Source organism: Tyto alba, unplaced genomic scaffold (genome assembly GCF_018691265.1).
Source record: "Tyto alba isolate M040663 unplaced genomic scaffold, T.alba_DEE_v4.0 Super-Scaffold_40, whole genome shotgun sequence".
NCBI lineage: Eukaryota > Metazoa > Chordata > Aves > Strigiformes > Tytonidae > Tyto > Tyto alba.
Window position 1 is genome coordinate 28,577,138 of NW_024881316.1, and position 17,763 is coordinate 28,594,900.

Genomic DNA, 17,763 nt, shown 5'->3' on the forward strand with positions numbered 1-17,763 from the left:
GCATGACTACTAAAAATAGTGAAGTTATTTCTGACATAGGAAACAAAATAGTAGAAATATTTTTTTCAGTAGATTATTTCTATTAAGTTTCATGTTTCTTGTAGAAAGACAATGTGTGCAAGACTACTTATTAACAGTGGTGAGGAAGAAGAAGCAAAATCTAGCAGTAGCTCAGAAAAGCATATTACAGTACATCTGTCAAGTGGCTCTTCTTTAAGTATGGCTGAGGGCCAAAGAATGATATGACAAAAATGCGGGTATCACTGTCAGATTATTTAACCCTGCCAGCGTGCAAAGGAAAAGCATCAACAATAACATTAATATTCACAGTGGCAACCTTTGATGCTTTTGTAATTTAGATTTGACCTCAGTGAGAAACTTGGCAAAACACTGTTGTGTTCCTGTGATTCTAGTCTTTTATGAAAGGACAATAACCCCCCTGCATCAGCCCTTAATCATGATTGCCCAATAAGAACCCACAAATGTTTGATAACTAGAATTTTGCAGACTAGAACTGAAGCACACTGGCAAAGCTGATATGTGTAGAAGTCACTATGGTTACTGCCTACACTTGCTTTGCCTCCAATAAAATCTTTCATTTCCATAAGCATTAAAATTCACCAAATGCACCAAAATCATTCAGACCAAAAAAAAAAAAAGGCAAAAAAAACCCCCTCTTTGGTTTATAAGCCTTTTAGCTGTGTTGCTTTTATCTTTTTAAGTTTAGACTCTTAGCTGAGGCATATTATTATACATCTGTGTATAAGGGCAATTATTGCAGTAGAAACCTTGCGTTGGAAATGCTTCATTAGACCCCAGCTTCAGCAGCGCGTGCGGAACAGCTCTGCTCTTGGCCAGTACAAAGCTGAAATCCCAAATGCTGTATAGGATGCCAGACAAGAAGTACTGGCTGGGGATTTAGCAAGCCTAATTCAGATGAATACACTTTGTATTATTGTAAATCTTCCCACGTCTAAGAAAATTAAAAGTTTTTCTTCCCTGATTAGATTCACTGTCTCTTGTAATAAGAAATAGCTATATGTAAAAATAATTTTTTGTTCTTGTTTTGCTTTATCTTATAGTAATCAGCATGATTATTCCTTTCAGTATTCTTCCATAAATGTCAAACTGTCTAGAGCTTATAATATTTCCTGAATTCACTGTCATTTGGTATATCATAAAACTGTTCTTTGAAAAAGTGTCCAGTGGCTGTGTCCTTGGCAGTCACTAAAAAACATCTTACTTTTTTTTCTTTAACTGCAGGTAGCTTTCTACTTAAATTCTTCCCAGCATGCCAGGTGATTTTGCTCCCTACAATGGCCTGTTATTTTGAAAACCAGACTGAACCACCATCGCCACGCCTCCTACATCTAAGTAACCTTTTCTTCCTCTTTTCACCTCAATACCTCCTTACAGCTAATTGCCTTTAGTCACCAGGTGACATATCTGACAGAGGTAGATCAATGCACTTTTTATCAGTTCAGATATTTCCCTTCGTATTCACTGGATTTGATTTTGCTGATGATCCCTTTATGTGAAAATTCTTAATACTACTCTTCATACCCTCAGTGACGTCCTCTGAGAAGGTTTCACTGAGAACCTTTTTCCCCTTTTTCAGGAAGGGCATAGCGCTCACTGGGAACAGGACATGAAAGTAGAATACTGGAAACCTTCAGCAAGATATAGAGACCCCTGAACACCCAATTCCACACAATCTCTCCTAGCACTGCCAGCACCAAGTACTCAACACCCCCAAAAGTCACAGATGGAGTTTTCCCAAAATCACAAATACTTTCTTAAAAGGTAGGTATGTAAATTTCACTTGATACTGACTTTTTAGTTGGTAGGGTATATTCAGATCAGATTTCCAACCTGTAAGAACTAAAAATACTGTTTGTTATACCATTACTTTCTTAATCCACCTGAAAAACAAAGCTTTTCCTGTAATCTCTCGTTTTCAGAATAACTGACTTTAGCCAATGCATTGAATGTCACATGAAACAACAAATCAGCAATGGTCAATTTTTCATGCATAATTTCCATGTACAGCAGCTAGGTATATTAAAGAAGGAGGAAAGTACTTTCTAGAAGTACAAAGGACTTGTTTTAAAACAGTATAATCCACTGCCTGAAATCTCCAGTCTTCAAGGACAAACATGTCACAAGGTAACTACTTTATGCCTTCAACAGAAGTCATCAATATCTATGTAAGTCATAGAAAATGATATGAATGGTATTGAACAATTCTCTGCTCTAAATTTTTCAATACAAATGAGAATGTGAAAAAGGTTTTCCTTTTGATGAAGTCTTACTAAATGCACTTGTGTCCAGGTTTCAGCAAAAACAGAATAGCAGTTTAGTGAGACCTTATAAAAGCTGGGTAACTGTGGAAGGAGAGTATACCAAAAGTCTGATATTTATTGGTAGAGTGCTACTCTGACTTTTAAGCTGTTTTCTGTTACTCTTGCCTACTTACTTGTGCTCCTGTCTTCTTTCCTGGGAGAAATGCCAAAAAAATAAAGTGACCTCTGTATACTAACTATTAAGTATGTCACATCATGCTACCTAAAATATGTTACAAGCTGGTTGGCACAGAAACACATTTTCTTTCGTTTAGGAACACATATACCCAGTACAATGAAAATTCACAGCCCCAGTTTCTTGGGAACCAAGTAGTCAGCCCTAAATATGGCTTCATATAGGGGTTCAGATACAGCATTACAAGATATGGCAGAGTATCTTAATCCATAAACAAGATAATTTATAATGGAATAATATTTAAAACAAATACAGACCTTGTTCAGATTGAATTAATCCAAATTAGGGATCAAATTACCTGTAAAGCTATGAATTATGCTTTAGAAATCATTCCAAGTAAAGCTACAAGCACATAGAAAACATGCCCCCACTTCACCTAAAGCACAGACAAATATAGTGCAGATTCACTGTCATAGCAATTGAGCACATAGTATAAAGAAAACACAGCTATAAAAAAGTCATTATCATATAGAACACAGCTGGCAGATAGATTTAAACTGACAATGAAGACATTGAGGAAATGGCAACTTTTGTGGGCCTGGAAGATGCTAAGAGACAAAGTGAGCTGTAAGTGATGGACAAGAAGAGGGAGTAGAGAAAGCCTGTGAGAAAACAGCCAGGGATGGCAACAGGCATAAAAGTCTTTGCTATAAACAGGGAAATCTGCCCTGCAGCCTATTCCACCTTACCCACCTCTGTAAGACAAGCAGAGGAGAGCTTGCAATATTTATTCACTGCCATGCTTGAGCCGGGCATTGCTGGCTGCAGGGCTCTGCCCACCAGTCTTACAGGAGAAACGTTTCATCCTTAGTCTTTATGCTTGTAGTCTACTCTGTCGTAACACAAGTGGACAGCTCCATCTAGAGGGCAAATATTCCCTCAGCTATTAAAATGGCATAATTGTGACTCTTAAGGTCTTTTATTTATCCACAGTTCAGCACGTACTCAAAATAGCACTCCATGCCGCTGTTCTCTTGGCAGGGATTGCCAACAGGAGGGAGCAAACCTCAGCCACCTCACCTTCTGCAAAGTCTCAGCAGCTGAAAATAAAACCAAGCTTTCTCTGAAACCTACCTCTTTCTTTGAACTGTCTCCAACACCAAGCCTCCTGGACTGATTTTGCGGCATCCATAAAATACCACAGATTGAAGGCTACTCTCATTCTGGTGAAGAGAATGGGTCCCAAAGGCAAAGGGTTCATGAACTCCTTATCACAAGTGTCTCATAAGAAACAAACAGCCAAGGTATTTCTCACTAGTATCTTGACAAGCACATCTATATTCAGTAGCAAACAGAGCATCAGTAGTTAATACAAAGTTAAAGAAATGTTTTTAAATGCTGATATTATCAGAGGATCTTTATAATCTTTTCTGTTGCAAAGGCTTTCACTACTGAACAAGGAACAAGCTATTCTTCCCTATTGATCAATTAACAAATATCTCCAGAAACATACTAATACTGTTAAGGAGCCTGAGACCACCAAATCACACACTTTAAAAACAATATGCAAATCTAACTTCATCCTCTCCATTGCTGGGATGTGGGCTTTGTGCCAAGCTATTCTCACAGAAGAGCTCCTGTTCTGCACTGATCAGGAATAAAAAAAACCCCCTTTGAGTAGATGCCTCTGAACTCCCTTTTCTCCCAGTCACAGGCCAAAATATGTATTGTAATGCAATTTTAAAAGTTTAACTCCACGTAGCTTACTGTACTCCTGTAAGGGCTTATTCAAATAGGCACCCAGTTATATCAATATTATTTTTTCCTTTCACTGTTTCTCAGGCTCATGGGGTATGTATCACCAAATATGCACTTTTTATAAATCAATATATTTAGATTCAGACAAGCTGTGTATCTGAGCAACAGCACAGCAAGGAGAGACTGTTGTCTATGCATTAAATTTTCTCAGATTACTCATTTATTATACAATAGTGTTCTAAATTTTACCCATCAGTTTCTTCTGGTGATTGTTAACGAGGAACAAAATTTTGGCTCAAAAAACAAGTTTACCTTTTTCATAATGATGCATTCTGCAAGTTAGGTATAAGCAGTTAATGTGAACCAATTTAAGATTAAAACTGCTGAGCTGATTACTCTAAGCAAGACATATTTGAGGAAAAAAGAAAAAATGCATGCTCCTTTTCTCATAAAGTTTAATTGCACAACTGGCTACTCATTTCTTAGCCTATTATTTTCCTGTGTTTACCTCACTTAATATGTATTTTTGCAATAAGAATACAAAGTTAGATGAACAGAAGCAAAGACAACAAATTTTACAGTTCTAGGTTTGGCTTTTTTTTTTTTTTATTGGGCATGTATTTCATGAAGGGTTGTTTTGTTTTTTTTGTTTTTTTTTTTTTTTTTTTTTTTTTTTTGTAGAGGATTTATTGCTTAAAAGAAAGCTAGCAAAGTACATAGCCATTTCTTCCCTAACTTCTTCCTACTTTAGGAATTCAGATCCAGTTCGCTGTTATTCAAAACAAAATTAGTTGCAGTGATGAGTCATATTTTTATGGTAGCAAAGAATATAAGATGTATGTATATTTATGTAACACATGTATAATAATGCATCTGAAGTTTTTTAAGGTCTCTTCCAACAGAAGTCCAAGAGCATGGATGAAGAGCAAGCTCAATGGTGGCAAAGAAAGAGTCCACTGGGCTCTTACATATATTTGCAAATACATACACCTATTACTTAATGGCACTGAATCTGTATAAACAACTATGGTAAGAGTTGAGTATCAGTCAAATGAAAACACCACAGCTGACCTCCGAGTGGCTCTACTGATTAGCAATCACTTATGCTCAAAGACATTCCCACTTTGCAAGCTCAGCTTCGTCCCTTGGCTTCAGACCCAGAACAGACCAATCCTCGAGCAAGTCCTGCCTCTTTGCAGGGTCCAGCACTGATTTAAATCAATGTCTCAAAAAGCAGCGGGCTAGGTGGCCACAGAAGTGACACCATTAGTGTACCCCACAGTCCCAGTCTGTACTTAGGTGGTCCAAAACTGAAGGAGATACAGGTGAGAGATGGACAACAGCTTTCATTATTTCAGTAAGGTTTTGGAGGCAGTCTCTTTATGCAAACCTGAATTAATCTAATTGGATAAAAGAGAAGAACAGCTTAAGTCAAAGCACAGTGCTGAGAAAGGTGAATGGAATGAAATGTACAGAGTACAAGGCAGCATGCTCAGAAAGATGGAAAAGATGGTCTATTATGATATATATCTAAAGAAGTGGTATAGGATAGAGATAATTTATACAAATTTAACATAGCCCTCTCTATGTGTCAGGAACACACAACACAAAATCCTACCTATTCTGTGATATTTTGAATGGTTTATCCATTTCTTGCTCTACCTGAAAATGGTAGAATATATGAACAGTGATTTCCGGAGACTGAACTACAGAAGTATCCATGAGTGTAATCCCAAAACTTCAAATGTCGAAATCGGAACAAGGCTGAGACTATTTCAGTCATTGTAGATCAATGTTCCTGGTCTAAATTAGTCAGCTGCCTGTTATGCAAGATCATCCTCCCTGCTAGTCATTCTCACAGGGTATTTACAGAACACTACATGGGAATGGTGAGAATCTGAGTGAAGGTACTACCAGGAGGAGGATACTTAAAAAAGAATATACTGCATGCATTTTCAGGCAGACATTTAAGTAGACATTTCTATAAAGTATTTTCTTTTTCACATTCCATTATATAGACATACATACATATCTACACACATGCACACACCATGTTTGCATGTCACTGTGGGTAACGTGGGAAGGAAGGAATAGATAAATATGTTTAAAAATCTTTCTAGGGCATTAAATATTTCTGTTACTTCTGGATAGCACAGGCTTATTTGGAAATAGCTTTCAAAATGCAACATTTGGAGAAAAGTATTTCAAAAATCAAACTGATTCTCTCAAAGGTTTTTTTGTCATGATAACATTTACTGGAGTAGGAGGAAAAAGGAAGAGACAACTCAGAGAAATTTGGTTTTATATCTTCCCAGTGGATTCAGATCTTTCCTTTTCCGGATGTTTGATTCAATGTCCTGAACAAGTTGTAAACCATCTCATTAAAAAGATCACAACCAAATGCACATAAGATATTTTAGCACAATGATCTGTTGCTCTTCTACTCCCTTTCTATCTTGCACTATCATCTCCTTGACCGAGCTGCCTCAGGGTTGAGATGTACTTTAATCTGTATGGGATAATGCCTGCCTACTTAACTCATGCTAAAAGACTCCTTTTTGGGAAAAACATAACAAGTGAAGTGAACATAAGGTGGACCAGCTCGAAAAATCTCTCTGAATAGCCTTTTGCTGCTTGCATCGTATGACAGCATTGCTCTGTGTGCAGAGTTATCTCAATTACTGTTCTATCAATACACTCATAAAGATGCCAGAGGAGAGAGGTCAAGTAATTTTCTGAATTATCATCATTATTTTTGCAGTATGTTTTTATTTTTATTTCTTAAGAGGTATAGTACATGAATTAAAAGTAGTTAGATTCATTTTATTTCCACAGAACGCTATCTGATCTGCGTTGATTCAGGGTCCATCTTATTTGCTAAGGCACGAGACAGGGAGTGGGGATTGTTGAACCAAGCCAAGAGTTAGGTTACTTTTGTTTGATAAATAGCATTTTTCAGTAGCACTTGACCAAAAATGCAGGAGTTTCATCAAAGCCCTCCAAACTCCAAATGGACTGTCTGATGATTTGGCACAACTTGAGATAACGCTGAAAGCAAGTGCGGCCAAATTAGTACTTGCATTCAGTTAAAATGAAATGGACTATAATATAAATAGATCAAAATTGGGCCCAGATCCTTCAATTCACTATGCAGGCAGACTGTCAAGTGCAGAATCAGCACTTTGGTGAGCAGAAATCTAATGAGGAAAAGCTCTAAAAAACCAAAGAGAATTGCTAGAAGAAAAAGTATTGAAATCCTGAACATAACTAGAAATATTTGCTAAATACCACAGACATTAATAAACAATTCAAGAGCAATTACTTCCAGCCTGTAAATGATTCTCTTAATGTAGTGAAAAGAATTTCATGCAACAATGTTGCAAGTCAGTTCCCAAAAAGCTCTAAAATAAGCCTGACAACTATGTTTATCCACAGCAAAGCAAGTATTTTAATAAGTATTAACCAGTCCAAGAAGCGGTGCAATTCCTGAGCACAATGCAAGTGACAGAGATTTTGGAAGAAGACTAAAGATGAGACCGAAGCAGCGAAAGGTTAGATATACAAAACCCAGAAAGCAAGGAGTCTTTAAATGCTGTGCTTTTTTTTTTTGAGAATTGCAGCCTACAATGCAGTTCCTCTGCTTCATGTTTGCTCTGAATTAAAAAAAAAAAAAAAAAGCAGTTTCATATTCTTAAAGAACCAGTTTTATAGAGAAATCTATTTACGTTAACACGATAGATTGCATCATGCTATATAAATAAAACCTTATACTGTGACACAAGGATCTGCTAGGAAACTCAGAAATTCAATTGAAAGAGATGCTGTGAAAAATCTGCAAACCTGAACACCAAGGAGGAAAACGATACAAAGAAAACAGAACATGCTTCTAGACATTTTACAGATAAAAATATGTACAAATAATAAAGGAACAACAACAACAGCAAAAAGCCTTACCATGATGTTTGCACAACTGTGTGTCTGTAGCCCATGCTATAAATGTGGGTACCTTCTATTCCCATCATCTCAGCCCCTCTAGTGGCCAGTACCTGAAGATCTTGCCTTCAGGAGGGACAAGATCTATCAGTATGTACCATTTGCTGCTGCTCCTGTATCTTGCTGGAGATTTTTTTCTTAATTGTGTAATTTTTTCTGGAGATATAACTTGTCACCTTTTATTAGCATTTCTGTCAGTGCTGCTGCTACGTGCATACATTTAATTGCTAAGCAACAAAGGGTAAGCTCTGCACAGCACATTCAATTACTGCATTCCCTGTGCCATGCATTGTTACCAGTGCACTTACATAATATGAAATACAAAAAAAAATGGTAAAAATATTTACTTCTGTTTCCATAGCATCTAGAAACCACAATCTGGAATCAGGCTCCATCATGCTAGCCACCAGGCAGAGAGCTAACAACTGAAGATGGGCACAAGTGAACTGATGCAAAGTGGAGAAAAGTTACAAAAGTAGAGCTGAGTTTTAGCACTTGCATAGATGAATAGCCTAAACTTAAGGCCCAAAGGTGACTACCCACCTACAGCTAGACTGTCGTGACTTTCAAATATTAGGGAACTATCCCTGTGGCTAAAATTTGTCATGTACTTGGGGCATTTGTAAGCATGGTGGCCTCAAGGGGCAAAGCAATAACATGTTGCAAAAGCTTTTCAGTTTGGAAGGAGAGATACATCTGCACTGTATCAAGAAATAATCTCTCTTCCCTTTCTTCTTTAAGGTGTAGAAAAAACAGGGCAGGCAGTATTTTCTCACTAAAAATTGCACTTCACTATTTTTCCTATCCAAATGTACGTTTGCCCCTGTAATTGAAGGCTACTGCCTCTGAAATGTGAACATGGATTATTTCAGTTTACCATAACGAAGACTGCAATTCTATCTTTCATTTATTGAAGAATAAATATGTTTACCAAAGAGTTCTCTTTACTCCTGAAATGTAAAAGGACAGTGATCCATAGATGCTCTTGTCATGATTACTAGCCATTATGCCCATCACAGTCAGGACTGCATTTCTAAATAGTGCCTTATCTGCAGTATTCAGTGGGAAGAGCAGCTTGGAAAATGAAGCCATTATTGAGTAGGTGTAAAAACTTGCACAACCACATACAACTATTCTTATTTCTGTACTTGGGAATTTAGTTGGGAATTCTGCAGATGGGAATTTAGGTATTGGGCCTGACTCTTGCTGCGTCCCTTTGACATCTACCAAGTAGCCCAAATGGGACGCAAGCTGGCTACAAAGAACCAGTTGGGAAAACCTGGTAGAATCCCCTCCAACTTTATTTCAGGGTTCTACATACCAAGAATTATATCAGATGTACTTTAAGACAGGTATCTGGTCTATTAGTCCCAAGGATCAAGAGAAGTGCTAGGAAAATAGGCAGTTGGTATTAAATCATGGACAGTCATATACACAGTCCTGCCAAACAGCACCAATATTTCCTCTGGGTTCCAACATTTTTACACACAAAGAAACAGAACTTTTATAATAGCTAATGAGTCCTGTCTCTTTTGGAGGAACTGAGACAAAGGCTGTGGTTGTGTTCTGGGCACACCATCCCTTATACTCCCAATGGGAAGACCAAACAGCATTCTTCTAAATGAACCACAGCAGGAGTCCACACAGAACATTATCAAATTCCTAAACTAATTAATTAAAGCACTACTTAATCATACAAAGTGCTTCTGCATTAAGCTACTCAAAACATTAATTACTTAACCCCTAAAGTGTCTTTGTGAATATATTCTTATTGTTATTTCCTAAGAGGGGAGATGGATGCTCGGAGAAGCCATATATTTCCAAGAACTACAGAGTCAAATCCTTTAGCCTCTTGATCCAAAACAGATGCCAGGGAACCAGCTGCCAACTGGGAGACCCCATTCCTGCCTCCTGGGTGACTCTGCGTTAATTCAGTACAGAATTGAGACAGAGATTTGTGAGATAAATACAAAAGAAAATTACAGACTTTCCAGCTACTAGAAGGAGCTCAGTGATTTTCTTATGATCCAGAGTCCTATGGCTCCTTGAACTAAGGGTTCCATAAAAGACAGCACAGAAAACAAGTCTTGCATCACTAGCTTTTAAGATAGAAACTTTGAAAAACCACTGAATGAGGTAAATTAATGGCATATTACATTGTACTTTGTGTGCTGATAACAGTAAGAAATTAATCTCTTTCCTACCATTTAACTTCCTAGCATTCAGAAACTACTAAATTAATAGGTATGCATCTACATTTCATAACACATAGCTCATTTCTGAATTCTCACCTTGAACATTAATGGTTTCTCCTGCTCAGCTCAAGACAACAGGATTACCTTGTTTGATGAGATTTTCCCTAAGCGTTGATCTAAACGCCAAACACATATGGGGCTAGCATAATCTTCTTGAATTTGGTGATACAGACAATCTCATAAAACTTTTAGGGTTCAACTTCTAGTGATGACTCCAGTGTGATTATGAAGCATTTGGTGCACAACAAAGTCCTGAATTTGAGCTGCAGTGACAACATGTGCAATACAGCCAACAAGGAGGGAAAAGAAAAGTTACGTGCAACCATTTCAATCACACAGTTTACGGCACAGGGTTGTGATAAATGCTTTGTTATTCCCACATTTTTATAATTGCCCTTCCATTCCTTCAAAGAAGGAGTGTAGTCATAATCTGTTTGGCTTTGAGGAGTTCAAGAGGAAAGCATACAGTTTAAGTGTATTTAAGTATACATGCCCTTAATAACATGCTTTAACTTTTGGTCAGCCCTGAATTGGTCAGACAGTTGGACTAGATGACCACTGCACGTCCCGTTAAACTGAGCTAATCTGTTCAATTTGATTCTATTCCATCCTATCATGTTGGTGACAGCAGCCACAGACTCCAAGGTCTGGCAGGGTGGTGCCTCTGTCCAGCTGGGGGGGCCAGGGATCTGCAGCAGCAATGCAAGAGCTCCAGGCTAATGGGATTCAGAAAGGGAACTTTTTTCCCAATAAAGCCCCATTACAGAGCATGCCTACTTACATTAATAATGAAACTAAGCCTGCCCTTTCCAGACTCTTAGCCCTCTTTTTTCCAAAAGAGCACTGACAGCAGCAGTAGCCTTCGCTCATACTTCCCACATCATGAGGGTTAATGGGGCCACCCTTCTAAATGAGGTGGCAAGACAAGCTTTACAAGGCTCAGAAAATTATCTTTCTCTGAAAATAATAAAATTGAGTAGATTTTTCTCTCTATTATAATGGAATTTTTTAGGGACTAGATTTATCTCATATAGACCACCAGCAATGAGATAATTTTCAGCCAGTAGTAAGATAAATATATATATTTTTCTAACTCAAAACAACTTCAAAGATGCTTCACAGAAGACTGAGTCCAAACCAAATTAGAACTGTAGATTAAAAATACATTTACAAAAGGTGTGTGTATAAAAGGCTCAAAGAGATTTCTCAGTTCAGGAAACAAAACCTGCATTTTGGTTGCTTTTTTTCCTTTGCAGACAGATCATTCAAAGGAAGCCAAAACCATACATTCATTGAGAACAAGCACATGGAGAACCCAATGGGGATTTTCCTCAATTACAGTGCTTTAAGCATACTTAACATCAACATCTTCCATGTTTTTTCCTAAACTACTATTTTCACTTTGTCTATACCCATCATTTTTGTGAGGTATGTCTTTAAACCAGTCTGTTAACATATGGAATTAGTGTGCCCTTTTTTGCCACACCACTGTGGGGAGAGAACTTCATTCTTTATCGAGTCTGGAAGTACTCACAGTGACAGCACCCAAATAAGGATCTGAACAGCAGCTGTGAATTTTAGTGTTATAATATTATTAATTTAAGCCTTCTATAAAACAGTTTGTTAGGGATGGGCATGAGGGAGAGGAACATTATAGGAATTTCTGTAATTTAGTACCTCAGAGTGATGAACAGCAGAATATGTCTTCAGGCACTTATCTCCAAATCATTGTTTCCTTGCTTGTAAGGTAGAGGCAGGGAGTGTTTTATTCACAATATTTCAGAAATGGCTAAATGCAGCTCAAAGGACAAAACTTTTAGAATATGCACTTTACTTAGGCTTTGAACCTGCTAGAATCTGGTAGGATTTACATATTACAGAAAAAACGATCTTCAGCTCCAGAAATAGTGAGGTATAGTCAATCTCTATTATATTCTAAACTTTGCTGTCATTATAGTAAATGAAAAATCTTTCTCAATCCCAAACAATTCAGGCAGTTGAAACTGGGTTATGGGGAGGGGTGACACACAACACAATTAGCATTAATCTTATGGAGGTAAGGAGGTACCAATAAAATTCTAGGAATAATTCTAATCCTAGAGTAATACCTCTCCTGCATAGAGGTAACAAATATTTGATGAAATCTCATCATTCTGTAGGAAGTCTTTTTGATATACCTCAGTGAAAGAGGTCTTTGCCTGTTTGATTCATTTGCTCATGACAGCAAGAACAAAACACCAAAACTGACAAATACAAATTTTCAGTGGTCTTTATTAAGATATACATATTTACATATCCAGGACAAAACTGAAAGGCTCTCATCTACCTTTCCCAGAGGAAAATAAGGAAAGAGGTAGGATTTAAGACTGTTTTGAACATAAAACTCTACTCTTCGCAGACGTTGCCATCTACCAGCTCTTATGCCCATGCCACTAGTTGCATGACATTTGGTAATTTTGTTTACATCTTGATTTACTCCAAAATAGTTCTGCCAGGGATAAAAGACAGGAGACCTGTTGAGTAAAAAAAAAAAAGAATTAATTAGAAACTTTCAGATATTGAAGATCAGACTGATTTTCTTCAAAAAGAATACTCACTAGGCTGAAGAATGCCTTCACTCATTTTCTAAAACATTAAAGTGCACCTCATCCAATACCTTCACATTCTTTACTATAATAAAAGTGGGAGCAGTTTTTTACTGTATGTTCTAATATGAAGAAGAAAACTGTGATGTTCTACCAGCATGCAGAAAAAGTGTATCTGAAGTAGTGCTGTATTATGTGCAATATAAAATTAAGTGTGGCAGAATTATGCAGTATGCTGTCCCTCATCAGCACTGATAAACGTCAAGTGTTTTCACAAATGGAACAATAGCATCCATTATGTTGTCTCAGAATACATATGCTTCATAATTAACATTATTAGAAGAGGAAAACTCTGTTCTGTAAAAGCAGTGCAGTTAAATGACATTCATAATACCTACCATGAAGTCCATTAACCTCAGCAATTTTAGTCATCCATGGCATTTCAGATTTCTCACAGCTTCAGAACTGTGGGCAGCTTCACAGGCTTTTTGCAAAGTTTCTCATGACTAGGACATCTGTAAAATTCCCTTCAGACCTTTCTTCAATTCATCTCTTATGTACTCAGTAATTCACATCTCTGAATAAGGATAAAGGTACGTCCTTAAAATCATGCTTTACTGAACACAATATTTAAAAAAAACAAACAAACAAACAAACTTATTTGTAATTTTAGGTGTTGTAAGATATTAAAAGCACACTGTTTCCTGTTTCTTAATCTTACCTTTTTTTCCCAGTTCAGTGTGAGTTTTTGATGAGCAGCGTTCCCAGTTGAGTCTCATAGTGAGAAGTCAAAACAATCAGATATCAATCTTCTGGCCTTTACCAACTAATTCACCATTTAACATAGGTGTCTTCAAAGGTTTTATCAACTTCAGGTGAAAAAAACATATATATTTTATAGTCATACAAAACAGTGCAATACTGCCTGATGTGTTGCTTAGAGACAACAGCTCAAAGCAGAATCTTGAAAGATTCAACAAATTACAACATTGTGTGAGTATCAGTGGCTAATATTTTAATGTTCTGGTTTCATATTTTGTAGAAGTGATTTTCAAACCAGAAGATAGCACAGGGAATCCACTTCTCTTTAGGTAAATAGACATTGAAAGTTCTCTCTTTTAGTTTTTAATTTCCACTTAGTTGCTCTTGAGTTTGGCCTCTCTCCTGAGGTTCATTTTGCTGAAAATTTTTGTTATTCAATAACAGTGAAAGAAAGAGTATTAAATACTGTTTCACTGTTAAATTTTCTTCTTGCCTGTGTACTCAGGAAATAAGAAAGGGTAGAAACGGGATGCTAAATTTTGTCATAGTGGTTTTTGTTAATTTCTTCAATCCACAGAGAGAAGAAATTGATGCATCTTCATTAATTCTGATCTCATGAAACTGCTGTTCTTTTTGTGCAAGGAATTGACTCAGATTTCATCATCAAAACTGGAACAGAACCGCTATAACAATAACACCTTTAAGTTACCTCTTATTATAATGTACTCTTAGTCCTGCCTCTGACATAAATACTTTTGTATTTCTGATACAGATATATGAGGCCTATCTGAAGAAACATACAATGATGATGCTAAAGGAATTCAGAGATCAGCATGCACAGAAGAGGATGCCATCTCTTCTTCACTAGCTAGCAGTGCTAAATAATGTTGCACTACATACACAATGTAATTCAATATGAAAAAGATATTTAGACCCTCAGAGCATGCTAAAGTCTAAGAAATACAAAATACACTGGATCTTATACCCCAGGGCATATACCTAATTTACGTTAGTGATAGAGAAGAGGCGATATATGCACTCTCAGAAGTCATATCCTACCTATCCAACTTGCTATTCATTTTGTGTGATGCAGACTCTAGATAGAGCCCCAAAATGGCATGAGTAGACAGCTTTAACTGGTCTAGATTACCCCTAAAAAAAGCCCTGTATCTTAGCTGTTTTAGGGTTTTCAGTCTAAGGGTAAGGCTGCAAAGCCCAGAATTTTTAAGGACTACATGTGCTTGCAGTCTCATGGACACAGCGACAAGACACAAAAACAGATTTGTAATCTGAACTCAACAAGGGAAAGACGGGTGCTTTAGAACTTGCTTGTACTACACAACTAAATTTGCTAAACTAAAAGCTAAGTCTGCAAGGGCTTGTTGTACCAGCATAGTTATAAACTACCAACTCCTATGGAACAGAGTCAGCAACCCTACTGAAAGGCTTAGCGTGCTTCGTTACAGTTGTGCCACGTGAAACCCCACTTCGCCAGCGTAAAACTCATTGTGGCCTGGCAGCTTTCCTACTCGAGATATTGGCCCTAGTTTAAGCACACTTTTTGGCAGAGAGATGTCTTAACTCTCCGGGGATTTCTGGACAAGGTCTCTCTGGAAGCTGCTCAAGCCGCCGGCCATGCGGCAGAGCCCATCGAGCCCCACGGAACGCCGGGGACTCTGCTGCAGCACCACCCTCCGCTCCCCGCAGCTCCCACGGGCGCCCGTGGGGATGCTCTGAGTCACAACTCCTAACATAAAACCTCCGTCTGCAAGAAGGTTCCTTCTTTACAAGTAGGGAAAAAAGAAAGCCAGAAGGTGGCTTTCATCTGCAGAATGATGCTGTAGCCGATATCCCGCACCCTCAGTCAGCTCCATGTTTGATTTTAACTTGTCCAAATAGGTGTGGGGGGAATTTCATATTTGCTTGACATGCAAGCGATGACACTTCAAATTAAATACAAATAATACAGAGAGAAATGTATTTTTGTACTTTTTAACACATACCAGTGCTGTCTACAAGTCACTTTTTTTTTTTCCCCAAAGAGAACTATAAACTAAGCAAACACCAAGAATATGTTTGATAAAGGAGAGTATCCAAATTTGTAAGATACACTTTCTAAAGGTCATTTTCTGTAATGTTACAGTGATCGCCACCTGATTAAATTGCCTACTATTCCAAATTTAATGAGACACTGAAAATTCTCAATGGTAATTGGGACAGCCAATTCTTTAAAGAGAGAAAGTGAGTGGGTAGCTAGTTGAAGTACAGAATAATGCTTATTAGTGTGGAGGTGGAAGAAGTCCTTACTGAGAAAAACAATTAAAAACTATTTTATTTGTAAAACATTGAGTTTTTATTTGTGCTACTTCACAGGAGTCCTGGATACAGTATCAATGCCATAACAGGTGGGAAAAAAATAAAGAAGGAAAAAGAAGATCCAACAGCCAATAAGCCAGCACTCTCTCCCCTGCCTACAATTGCATGCTGTATGGTAAATTTAATGATTCCACATTTTTCAGTACAAAAGATCTGCAAGTATTGTCAGGGACTCTCCAAGTGATTTGTGTCTTGCCCTGTTTTTCTTAAAAGTAAAAAGTTTGTTTATCCAAATGAAGCCATTCCAAGAAACCCAAATACACAGAAAGATATAAAGACAAGTACAATAATGACTATCTGATTGAACACTACAGAACCACTACATTAGGAAATAAGAAATAACTGCAGATTAATTAATATAAAGTCCCATACAGGCACCAGGTACAATTTATGCTTCTGCAATAGGATTATCAAAAAGATATACTGGGGGTTGAAATGGTACTAAAGTAAACTGCTAATAACTATGTGGTTCAAATGTGCATTCGGAACACAAAGATAAAAAGAAAAATGACTATTTAAATCATAATCAGATTTTTTTTCCACGTAAAAGAGTCCATTTCATATAAATATTATTTAAAGGAAATCCCATGAACTGTATTACACAAAACATCAAGGAAGAGGCAATTGCAATAGACCTTCTGGGTTCATAATCAACAAAATTACTGATATTTTCATGCCTTTAAGCCTGCAACTCCATCTTGATATTCACATTTTACCCTGACTGCAAAATGCATATCAAAACTCCAGACTGACTTATTTGTAAGTTAAAATGTGTCATAAAAGCAAAAATGCAGTTTATTAAAAAAAAATTGCAAGCACTTAAGACTGTTTTAAAAATATCATTGAAAGATGGTAACTCAGTGGTTCTAAATTAAAGGAAAAAAATAGCATAAGGAAAATCTTTAAGACTGTTCCAGTTCTGTGAAATGACTAGTCCAGCTATCAGGAGCTATGACAAGTCTGGGAATGTCAGGTCACAGCCTAGAGGATCATACAAGCACTCCAGCAGAAAAGCGCTCTGTCAGAAGCTGTATTTGATGTTCCTTGTCCATTCTATGCCAGGAAGAAGTCAAAATACAGATGAATTGTGATTCAAGACTGGGGTTAAAATCTGTCCTCAAGCATATGACTGCAGTTTGTTGCTCAGTTGAAAGACTGACTTGTTTTCTACTTCCCAATATTCTTTTTTTTCAGAGTAGGTATTTTATTTGGAATCATATCTGGCTGGGTGAAAAGGACAGACATCACCTGCTTATTCATCCATCTGGTATAAAATGCTTAACAAGAGTGAGAGTGGCAAAATGTGCAAAACAAACAGCAAGCTCAAGCTGTAAGTAGCAGAAGAAGATATTGAAGCATGAGCAGCCTGGCCTTTCTTCCTAACAGCCAGGAGAAATGGACTTCAGTAAAACTTTATTTCCTTTTTTAAGATAAAGCAAATGCAGGTTCAGGCAATTCTCACCAGGTCTATTATTATTTACAGTAGGCCCAGACATCACTCTTGGCATCCTGTTCAAGGAGAATAGGGGGAGGGGGAGAATGCCAACAACTTTCAG

The 17,763-nt window shown here is 37.3% G+C and overlaps 1 protein-coding gene and 1 long non-coding RNA gene across 6 annotated transcripts in view; both read right to left on the reverse strand.

The window, feature by feature from the left end:
• Positions 1-17,763, reverse strand: part of DLGAP2 (DLG associated protein 2) — a 477,131-nt gene that overhangs the window by 343,459 nt on the left and 115,909 nt on the right. Inside the window, exon 1 of one of the 5 annotated variants that reach the window (XM_033009920.2) lies at positions 8,191-8,237. The exons of the other annotated variants lie outside the window; for them this stretch is intronic. The gene's annotated coding sequence lies outside the window, so the exon portion shown is untranslated. Of the gene's footprint in view, positions 1-8,190; positions 8,238-17,763 lie in introns of those variants that run through there. 5 annotated transcript variants of the gene reach the window in all.
• LOC116965659 lies at positions 12,764-13,930 on the reverse strand. Its single transcript, XR_004409525.2, has 3 exons — positions 13,791-13,930; positions 13,468-13,646; positions 12,764-12,997 (listed from the first exon to the last, which is right to left on the reverse strand). It is a non-coding gene; the product is annotated as an uncharacterized LOC116965659 (long non-coding RNA).